The sequence below is a fragment of the Lactuca virosa genome, chromosome 2 (assembly GCF_052849685.1).
Source record: "Lactuca virosa cultivar CGN04683 chromosome 2, Lactuca_virosa_CGN04683_v6, whole genome shotgun sequence".
NCBI classification, from domain to species: Eukaryota; Viridiplantae; Streptophyta; class Magnoliopsida; order Asterales; family Asteraceae; genus Lactuca; species Lactuca virosa.
The window spans coordinates 123,452,012-123,464,632 of NC_136427.1; positions in this window are offsets into that span (position 1 = coordinate 123,452,012).

Here is a 12,621-nt window from a genome sequence, read left to right on the forward strand (position 1 = left end):
GATCTGCCCTAAGTCCACAACCAAACAAGGAACAGGAAATGAGGCGGAAGTCACACATTCCACTACCCATCGAATCTTCATTATATATAAATCTATTGTATTCACTGAGTAATCACAGAATTAACATTAATGATTCTTTTAGATATGATGAATGTGCTTCCTTCAGAAAATCCTATATTTTCTTTAGTAGAATGGTAACCACAATTGGTCCTTCTATAATCACTTAGTTTATACTAGCTATATATAACCTAATATCGAATGGACAGTTGAATGTCTGAATCCGCCCTAAGCCCACAACCAAACAAGGAATAGGAAGTAAGGGGGAAGTCACACATTCCACTGCCTATCGGATATTATTTACATATAAATCTGATGTATAAACTAAGGAATTATAAATTAACCATTTAAGGTCCTTTATGTTATACTAGTTTATAAATAAGTGTTGAACCTTTTGTAAATATGTTCCTAGTTCCACTTACTCTATTGTAAAACATTGTTTTCAGTAATAAATGTTATTGTTTTCAGAAAGTTAAATCGAAAACTGTTTACCTTTAAAATAACGATGTTTATCATAGAAAATCATATATTTTCTATAAAACCGACTTCTAGTCTTAATCGTTCCAAGACCGAAAAGCACAATTATAATTACCATACTTAGTTTAATGATACCTAGTTTTATTTATAAGAAAAACTAGCCGAAGATGTGTTTGCCCTGAAAAATCGATGTGTCGATACTACCCTCCTATGATCACTTAGTACATACGAGTTGTATATAACCGAGATCGAACATACAGTTGAATGGGTGAATCTGCCCTAAGCACACAACCAAACAAGGAACAGGAAGTAAGGCGGAAGTCACACATTCCTTTGTCTACCGGACTTCAATTTTATATAACCCTATTGTATATACTAAGTAATCACATAGTTAATATCCCTTGAAACTATTTAAGAAAAATTATATTACTACGTAAATATATCGTTGTTTTCTCCTTGTGAGTTCTTATAACCATACTAATATGACGGATATCCTGATACGACGTGAATCAGACGTCAATATCAATAATGACATTTGTCACCCAGAACGACTGTAGCTAATAGTCAGGGCGCGGGATTGTCAGTCCCGTATAGATTTATACACAAACTCACGCTCTCCCTCCAGGAGACTCTGGTTCATAAGGCTAAACTTCCACTGGTACTTATGTAAGTACGCGAAGACGTGTCTCACAAATAGCTTCAACGAATTTACAAGTAATAATGCGAAAACCTTTTTATAAATAACAAGTAATTTTGTAAAAAGTTCCCTTTGTTCCATAAACTATACCTATTATAGTTTATAAGTTTATTTCCATGTTTTAACCTGGACTTTGTAAAATAGTTCATGTGATCCATAAACTATACCTATTATAATTTATAAGTTTATTTCCATGTTTTAACAAGTTTCATGTTTAAATACATATTCCCTAACGGGAAAAGCGATATCTTTGGGCCCCTTGGTGATTTGGTGTTGACTTATAAGTGCTAGGCCTAGCCAAGACTAAATTGATGTGTTCGATTATAAGTCTTATGTCGTCATCACAAGTCAGAAATCGGAAAACAAAAACTTGGACAATGGGATTGATTATAATCCATGTCTCATGTCTATACGATATCTTGTGGAACGAAGGAATATTTGATCACTTATCTTAGGACATGTAACTGACTGCGTTAGAGTTCGACAATGGCTTTTGGAAGCTACAATTTGCTGATCAGTTTGGAAGTTATACTGACAAATATAGTTACAAACTTATCCAAGTGGGAGACTGTTGAATTGGGTGTCTAAGTCCATAACTATAATTGATATAAACTTGAATTGATAGTAACACAGTCCTTTTGGGTTGCCCTCAAACCTAGTAATTGAATAGGATAACTTTTAGGAAGAGAGACTGATTTATTAATTTATTATATGATTAATAAATTAAATAGAAGTCAAAATAAATGTTTTATTAATATATTATGAGAATAATATATTAATTATAAATAATAAAATTTAACTAATAATTAATCAGAAATTAATTGGAATTAAGTTGGGATTAATTGGATTAAATAAAAATACATGGTTTAAAGTGTAATTGTTCAATAGTTGAACAAGAGGCATTCTAGAACCTTCCTATTGCCTTGGACGGTTTTAGAAGGATCTAGGGATTCTAGAATTATCCTTGGAGGATAGTTAGGAAGCTGGATAATTACCAAAAGGAAATATTATTATTTTATTCCTTTTAGGGTTATCTAGGGTTTCCTTGTTACACTCTAAAAAGGACCCTTGGTATATAAATTTTGTCCATGCCTTCTAGAGAAAGGTTAGGGCCGAAATTTTGTCTTCTCTTCTCTCTCTCTCTTCAAGTTCCTTGGTTGCTAGGGTTTGGGTGTGAACCAGTAGAGGCATGACACTTGTGGTGCTTGCTTCCAAGCGTTTTTCAAGAAGGTTTTTGATTACTTATTTACTAAAATAACTAAAAGGTAAGTAAACCCTACTTTTTTTGTTAAATTGGAAAATTGCCTAGGGTTTACAATTTTTGTTGTTCAATAGAATGTTCCTTCAATAGTGTTTTGATATAGATCCTTAGGTTGCGTGTACCCTTAAGTGTTAAGGATATAACCGCGTTATTACATGTAAAACCTATTAGATCAACAAGCACCATCATGAGTCTTGCCACACTTTCCACAAGTGCGGCCCCTATGTCCCCCAGATCTTGAATCAGCGGCCTTGAACTGCTTCGCTGCAGGCTGCCTCTGCACTGGAGCCTGCCTGCGCTCCCTTTCCTGGAGCTCCATCTCAAACTACCGCCTCCTTGTGGCCTCCTGAAGCTCTACAAGTGTACCATAATGTTGGGTGGACATGAACTGGCAGATATCCATATTGAGCATGCTCAAGTATCGGGTCATCTGAGCTTGCTCAGAAGCAGCAAAATCAGGACGGAAAAGAGCCCTCTCAGTAAACATCTTGGTGATCTCAATCACTGACTCAGTCCCCTGCCTCAGATCCAAATACTCCTGAGCCAGCCTCTCCCTCTCCACCAATGGAACATACCTCATGCAAAACATATCATAGAATTACTCCCATGCCACAACAGCACTCTGCTCAGGGCGCACATAACCTTCTGGTCAGCAGGGCTGGAGCATGTAAAGAAACACCCCTCTACATCAGACAACCACCTCATTGCAATAATTGGGTCCTGAACTTCATCTCAACCCTGGCCTATCCTGGCCGCCCGCTCAAGATCTTGAACCTGATCCCCTCGTGAGCACCACACTGAAAATAAACTAGAATATATTATACATGACACATTTCATACCATAAAAGTTATTCTAAATAAAAGAAACGCTAGGGATTATGACTTCTTTACTACGCGTACCCGTATTTGTCTCAGAGGATCATCACAACTGGCCTAACAGTACAACATCTAGGATACGCATACACTCCATCCTCACTCCCTCGAGAATGGCTAAACATTCCTCAACTGGCCGGCTGCTTACACATAAACTCATCCATGAAACTTTCACCAGCCCTGCAACACTCGTGTATGCTAATCACACATAACACTGGATCCTACAAATAGTCGAATACTTGTTTCTACCCTAAGCCCACAACTAGACAAGGAACAAGAAATAAGGCTAAACCAAAATTTCTCAGGCTATAAAATCTTAGTTATGTACAACTATGTTGCATACACTAAACAACTACAATAATTATGTCAATTTCATACAAGAAGTAACCCTAGGCTATCATGCATCATATATCAAGCAAATTTATCATGCAGTTCCTGAAGATCCCTAGCCTATCACTAGCATGTTGTTCTATCATAAACATTATATCAAATAACAGTGTGGTATTTTGGGGTATACTTTCTAGCTCCAGCTGATCGTACACATCGTATCCTTCCTCGGTTACTTTTGAAAATAATTTTTGAAACATGTTTTTGCAGTTCCTTAGTTTGAGTCTAGCTTCACACGAATGATCATCCAATTCTCTCAAACCAAGGTTCTGATACCAACTTATAACACTCTAAAAATGATAAAATTTTAAAATTTTCAAAAACAACCACTATCCATAATAGTTTATAAAAATATCCATTGTTTCAAAAGTAAAGTCATATCAGAGTGTCCCAAAAATCAATATCATAAAAATAGGAAGATGTGCACGATCATGCCTTCTCTTTCCCACAATCATCTTAAGTAACAAAAACGAGTTTCCCCCAAAGTACCATCACACAACATAACAATCAAAGCACACAACTATGACCCTTCATCCTGACTAGACCGCCTCACGGGGCTTACAACCTATCTAGACCGCTCTATGGGCCTTCAGCCTAACTAGACCGCCTCATAGGGGCTATAGTCTATCCGGACAGCCCCGGGTGTCTTAGCCTTCAACACAAAGCAGGACCACCTCAACCTAACCACAATATGTTGACATATGTAACAAACAAACATAAAAACAAAACCAATGAATACAAATAACCGTACAGATCTGTTGGATTAGGTGTCTAAGCCCATAACTATAATTGGTATAAACTTGAATTGATAGTAGCAATGTCCTTTTGGGTTGCCTTCAAATCTGGCAATGGAATAGGATGACTATTAGAGAGAGAAGAATGATTTATTAATTTATTACTTGGTTGATAAATTAATTTGAAATCAAAATAAATGATTTAATTAATGTATTATGTGAATAATATATTAATTAGTAATCATATAGTTTAATTAAAATTTAATCAGAAATTAACTTAGAGTTAATTTTGGGATTAAAGGAATTAATTGAAAATGCACGAACTAAAGGTGACAATGTTCAATAGTTGAGCATTGAGCATTCTAGAACCTCCATTAGAGGGGGGAACAAAATCTAGATGCTCCTAGGGTTTCCTTGGGCTCTAAAGGTGCCTTGGAAGCCTTAGAGAGGAAGTTAAGGGATTAGGGTTATCTAAGATACACCTGCCTTATCCTAAACCTTCCTTATCACCTATATAAACCCCTATAGGGTTGGATTTCGTCCCATGCACTCCAAGAAAGGCTTAGAGCCGAATTTTCCACTTCCCTTCTCTCTCTCCATAGTAATCCTTGGTTGCTAGGTTTGTTTGTGAGCCATTAGAGGTGCGACACTTGTGGCGCTTGCTACCAAAGGTCTTTCAAGCAAGGTTTTTAGATTGTTATTAGAATATAACAATCAAGGTATGTATTTTAATCCCTATTATGTGAATTTGATTATAATACATAAAACCTAGGGTTTCTTCTTTTGTGTTCAAGTTGCATGTTCAATTAGAGAAACCTAGATCCAATTCAATTAGGGTTGCATGCACACATAGGATTGTATGTTTTGCTCAAACCCCATCAAGATCTACTAATAAATCATATACTAGCATAAAACTATCCTATAACCAGGACACATAATCTAGTGGGTCAGCATTGGTTCCTTCGACCAACGAGTACACTAAGGAAAACTCACCTCTCAATCCAAACAAAAGTTGAATAGATCTCTTCTCTGAATACCAGTGTCACACCTCCAAACTGGAACAGCGGAAACGTTTGGGGGCGGAGGACGTCATGCGTAGTATCACAACAATTGTATCATAGCAATCATAGAAAACACAACCAAAAATTGAATACATGTATGAAAAAGGTTTACATTTGTTTAAGTCTTGTTCAAATACATCATAATTGTAAGTAAATATAAAGACATGACTTTAGTTGCTCTGACTTCTCAGACTCCAGGAGTACCTGTCTACTGATTTCCTGAGAATACAAGCAGTTTTGAAAGAGTATCAGCATAAAGCTGGTGAGTTCATAAGCGATGTTTGTATATTAAAAACCGGTTGTTAACTCTGAAAATGTTTGCATGACTCCAAGAAAATCCAATATTTTCTTTAGTAAAAGTGAGATAATCTTAGTAAAAATGTTGTATGAACTTTGTATGAAAACCGTTGTATGAAATGTTCTGTTTGAAAACCCTGGTTACCACCATTACGTATAGTAGTATTAGTTTTCCTTGAGAAACCATGTATTTGTCCGTACTTGTACTAAACAAGTATTGTTTTATTACGTAAGTAAATCATTGTTATCTACATTGTGAGTGTCATGACCATACTTTGACTTGATATGGCGCGAATCGGGCACCAGTATCTTTTATGACTTTGTCACCCGTAGACCTGTCGGTCCTACTGCAGCTAGCAGCAAGGCGCGGGATAGTCAGTCCCGTATAGATCTATACACAACAGTCATGCTCTCCTTCGAGGAGATTCTGATCATAAGTACTAGTGCTACACTCAATTAAGTTTGTGAGTGTTACCAAGGACGTGTCTCCAACTAGACTAACAAATTTACAAGTAATAATGCTAAAAACCCTTTTTGTAAATAAATGAAAGGTTTATAAAGTATAAGTTTGTAAACTGTTGTATGAATTCCCAAACTATATCGGACTATAGCTTGTGTGTATGTATGTATTCCCAAACTATATCGAACTATAGCTTATTTGTACGTATGTATAACCTTGTATGAATTCCCAAACTATATCGGACTATAGCTTGTGTGTATGTATGTATTCCCAAACTATATCGAACTATAGCTTGTGTGTATGTATGTATAACCTTGTATGAATTCCCAAACTATATCGAACTATAGCTTGTGTGTATGTATGTATTCCCAAACTATATCGAACTATAGCTTGTGTGTATGTATGTATAACCTTGTATGAATTCCAAACTATACCTATTATAGTTTGTGTATATGTATGTATTCCCAAACTATATCGAACTATAGCTTGTGTGTATGTATAACCTTGTATGAATTCCAAACTATAGCTATTATAGTTTGTGTGTATGTATGTGTGAAATCAGGTATTGATCTGAAAACTGTGTGGTTAAGCTTGTAAGTTGAAAACGTCCCTTATGCTCAGCATAATACAGAAGGGATAAAATATCTGAATATTTTGTAAAGCTGTAAAATCTATATGTTTGTACTGATTTCATCCGTTTTAGGTTTACTGAATTCCGTTTGTATAACTTTCATAAAATCATTTATGTTTGGCTTGTATTCCCCCTGAAAACATTAAAAACTCGGAAAATGTAGGGGTATGAACTCACCTTGAGCGAGTGGTTTGCACGAAAGACCGGTATGGAATGTTGAGTGTCAAGTGAAGTCTCGAACACAACTTGATCCTAATTAACATGTAATGACACATATAGGAGTGAAATGAAGGTATTTCACTACTAGACATGATAGGGAACCACTCTAGGGACTTGGAACCACTTGCACTAAGTGTTAGAACCTTATGGGATTGAGTGAGGGAGGTGTACGGCCACCCTAGAGGTGTGTACGACCATGGGTGTGCGGCCGTACACTCATGATGGAATGTGTCTTTGAAGTGTTTTCAAGGTTCATATTAGCATCCATGAAGTGTTCTAGGTCCATGCTTAGTTGTAGTGCAAGTTTAAGGTCAATAAGGGTCATGGAAGTGGGTTTACGGCCCTATGAGGTGTGTGCGGCCGTACATAGGGGTGTGCGGTCGTACACCCTTCATGTTTAAGCCCAAAATGTCGACTTTAAGGTGCAACAAGGCTAGGGTCATGTCCAACTCGAAGATAGGGGTCAAACTCTCACTTTGGAGGGTCTTTTAGGAGTGTACGGCCAACCTCATGAGGGTGTGCGGCCGTACTCCTTCAAAGGGTGAAGAACATGATGGGACTTGATGAATCAAGGCTTAGATAGAGTGATCTTTCAAGGATAACAAGGTAGAGGATGAATTACTCACGTTCTTGAAGCTTTGGAGGGTTCACTGTTGAGTAAGTTTGAGAGAATGGTGTAGTGTGCAGCCAAGGAAAGAAAAGAATGAAGGGAAGGGGTCTAATCCTTTATATAGAGGTGGGTGTGCTGCCATGAGGGGGGTGTACGGCCGTACACCCATGTGTATGGCCATACACTCCTCCTAAAGGAGTGTATGGCTCGATTTTGCTACTATACGACTTGCTGACTCATTCCTAATCTCAACCTTGATTGTACTCAAGCTTAGAACACTTAAATGAATCCTTAAACCGCGCTAGAAGTTAACAGAAACTAGTTTAACATTGATTGAATCGACTAGATGTACAAGATAGAAGTTCCGGGTTGTCACATCATCCCTCCGTTAGAGGGAATTTCGTCCCGAAATTCAAGAATAGAATACAAATTATGGGCTCGGGAAGAGATGAGGATACTTATGTTTCATGTAATCCTCGCGCTCCCAAGTGAATTTAGGTCCTTGCTTGGCATTCCAGCGAACCTTCTGTTGGGTTTTGAGCATTCTAACACTCCTATGGTGTACATGCAACCCTATAAACCTTGGATCTATGTTTTCTCTATTATACATGCAAATATTAAATATTCCAAGGTTTCATCCTAACTAGCATATTATGAATCACCTATACTACAAAGTTCTAGTTAGATGACATACCTTTTGATGTAGCTTGATGTCTTCAAGCTTTAAGAGCTTAGCCCCAATAGTGTGGAAGCCTCAAGTGGAATCACAAATCACCAAAACACCTTGGAAAACCTTTAGAGAATATGGATACTTTGCTCACACTATGAAATCGGTTATTGCCCTCTTTAGTGTATCCACACTAGCCACTAGCATAATTTCATGAACCATAAGACCCTTTATATAGTGTGGAGGATTAAGGTTAAACCCTAATACCCATGACCTTTCATTTCCTAGGATCCATGGGTTAAAGCTCCATGGACTATCCATGAAGACTTAGCCCAACCTAAATGAACTTGGCCCACTACACATATATATATCTAAGAGTCCATATTTAATTAGTTCCTTTTGATCACTTAATTAATTATAAATTAATTCTTGATCAATACTAATTAAATAATATGATTATATATTAATATATTAGAACTTATAATATATTAATATAAATCATAAATGTACTATTCTCAAAAGACTATCCATATAAATTGTGTCGGTGAAGTGCAACCCAAATGGACCATGCCGGGTCGGGTCAAGTACATACCAAATATAGTTATGGACTTAGACATTAATCCAACAGTCTCCCACTTGGATAAGTCTAAAACTATTATTGAGTATGACTTCAAAAACCATGGCAATCGTAGCTCTTAAAGCCGCTGTCGAACTCTGATCTTGTCAATGAACTCTGACCTTTGTCAATGACTTGTCCATTAGATAAGGGATCATATATTCCTCCATTCTAGATATCATATGGACTGAGACATGGATTATAATCATTCTCTCTGTCCATTTGTTGTTTACCGATTTTCGATTTATGATGACTGACTGATTGAACAAATCAAATCAGTCCTGGCTTGGCCAAGCACTCACATGTGTCATCGCTAAATCATCGAGGGTCCCACAGATATCGCTTTTATCCCGAAGGTAAAAGGAATGGATAAACTTCGACTCATATGGATTGTTCTACTACTTGTTGAATCATACACAAAGTCACGTTTTATAACATCGAGTTACCAATGCGTTTTCGTGCAATCAATGTATAACCAACTCATAGTAACAACTCATATCTCTAGGTTTGAAGAATATAAGATATTATCGTCTCATGATCACTCGTGATAAAATCCATGAAGTGATTCAAATGAGCGCGGGTTGAATCCAATACTCAGAACTTATGAGCACTCATGAGTGTTGTAGCACCACTTTGTCCACCAACTTGGACCTCTACAAACCAACCCATGACAGTCTTGATTCATATCTACTTCCAACATATGACCGACTGTGGATGGTTTGAATAACTTAATCATTCAGGAAGAGTGACTTAGTTATTCTGGAAGTCAAAACATGCAAAGTGAAACACAAGAATAAATGAATCAAATATGGTATCAAACCCTATGAATATAAATAAACACTTTTATTTATCACCATACTGATTACTCATTATTCATTGTTTCGGTTTTATCAACTTTATACTTGAATTAAAAACACTAGTTGTCCCATGCTCCAAGCATGTACACTATGTTTTTCTTAAACAATAGCTTTGCCGTACACCAAGTATGCACTCTATGTTTGTCTATGATCCTTACTTTGTGAAAGAAACCAATTGAACATAATTTCAATGATTCTAATTTCACACTCCCAAATCCTTATCGAAAAATGTGAGAATTTCAAATTCCTATCATTTATCGAAATCTGTTTAGATTTTAAACTTATATGCACTGACCCTCCTGTAATGAATATGTACAAAGTCACAAAGACTTGTCAACAGTCATTATAAGGTATTCCAATGGAGATCAACTCCATGGAAACTAAGTCTCATATTCAAAGTACATTGCTTTTGACATGCTTCTTGCATTAAGTTTTCTAATCTTACACAGATAACTTCCACCGATGGAGACAACTCCATATTCTCATTTTGACTATCACTTCTGAATAAGAGATGCCTCTTTTCAGAATATGTCAATATGGTCCTTCCAAAATTAGCACTATACTTCCAACTGTCCCTGAGCAACCAATCTTTGGTAAACCTCAGATTGTCCTCGACAATTGCTTAATCATTTTAGTCATATCCAATTCTAGACCTTTTCCCTTCTTAATGCCTCTGGGCATTTGGAAAAATTTAGAAATGACAAATATTATAGCACATACAATCGATCCTGTACCCAAAGCAAATGGTACACGATTCATGATGTCTCACATAAAGACATGATTCTAGACCAGTCTTTTGCTACAATACTTTTATTTGCCATGTTTTCAAAATTTGACTATGAAGAGAGATGTCGTAATCATAATCGAATTTTGAGAACGCAATATATAGAATTTCCTTAAGTTGAACCAATCCAACATGAAATTCATATATATATTCTTGACTAAAGATGATTAAGGTCTCAATCTAAGCCTTTAGAACTGAAATGAAGTATATCCTCTCCCTTAATTATAGCAAAACAACTTTTTCAATCCCTGCAGCCTTACGAATTGAAACTTTTGTTTTCTATAATTAACATTGCTAACTTGCAACACTAACAATAATTATCATGCTCCCACTAACATGATGATTATTAGCATAACACTTATGCTCCCACTAGCTTTGACATGTACTCAGAAATCAGTTGGACTTCTAGAAATCAATACTTTATTGACTTTCTTACCAAAGTTCAGATTTCTGATACGAGATACTTTGATAAAACTTTATCAAAATCATACACCTTTCCTTAGATAGCATGCATGTGTGTCTAAACAATTTCAGAACTATGAAAAGGGATGCCGTAATCATAGTCTCAATTGTTTAGACCTTTTGTCATCTGCTTCAAATCTACTTGGTGGAAGTGTTTCCTCATCATCATTTTCATGAATCGGAGAGAAACCTTATGACCCTTAGATTTTATGGTGTATGTATTCTTATCCATGTGAATCATCAAAACCATAGTCACAAGACAAGGATAATGACAAATCCAAACTCATATGGACGGAACTTATGCAATCTTAACTTCTTGCCACCTGGCAGTACAAGGCCTGCCATTGCTTCCAAGTTGTCATGCAACCAATTGAGAACTTTCAGAACTCCTATGAAAAGCCAACTTTAACTGGAATGGGCACAAAATATGTCAACACGATAGGTTATAAACCTCAAGTCGTGTGCTAGTGAAGAACCTCAGGTTTTATTCTTGATTAGTTCTTGAAATTCTTTTTAGGATCTTTAAGACTCCCACTATCCTCTTGACATATAAGACTATCTTGCCAAATATTCAAGAGATAGTACGAATTCTTTATCAAGACAAACACTTCACACAATTGGCCTTAGTTGGTCTTTGTTTTATCCAAAACATCACAACTTACCAATTTCAAATGTACAAGAGTAGGACACTTTTACTCTTACATTTGACAAGTGTTTTAAACCTTTCTTTAAGATATGTCACTCAAGTTACAATCTTGGAGTATGACTCTAAGAATTGTTTTGGAACGAAGTATGACTCATCTTCCTGATCTAACCATTTCAACAATTCATGACTCCTCTTCTTAGTCATAATAATGCACTAAGATGACCTTTAGAGGACTAATTGTGATATGATTTCTAAATCATTAAGATGATCACAAACATGATACTAAAGTACTCTCCCATCTTTTCATATTTGAGAAACTTTTATCTTTCTGCCTAATTTGATTCTTCCCATTCGTTCTGCCATACATTGAGACTTTTCCAATGTTTCAGAATTATACTTAAACTTGTAAGTATAACCATATTTACTAAACTTTAGTAAATCAAATAGTCTTAACGAGCTTTGTGGTGGACATGACCAGTGTACAAGAATGTGTACTCGATCCCTTTAGTCCTTCACTTGACTCACACATCCATGTGAACAAGTAATTAGTCTTGATTTTCCAATGCTTGAAAGTTCTCATTCATCATACTATTCAACTTGCATGATTCCAAGTTTTGGTCCAATTGAAACTTGGGTGATGAGGAACTTTCCTGATTTGGTAAATTTAGACACTACCACAAATGAAAGAATCAAATCCATTTTCCAATATTGCTGTCAGTGGAATCATATAAGCAACAATTTTCCACAAATACCATTGTAAGGATACTTCAAATAAATAAAATTAAACAATTTTCTTTTATTTTAAAACTTTGCGGAAAAACTTAT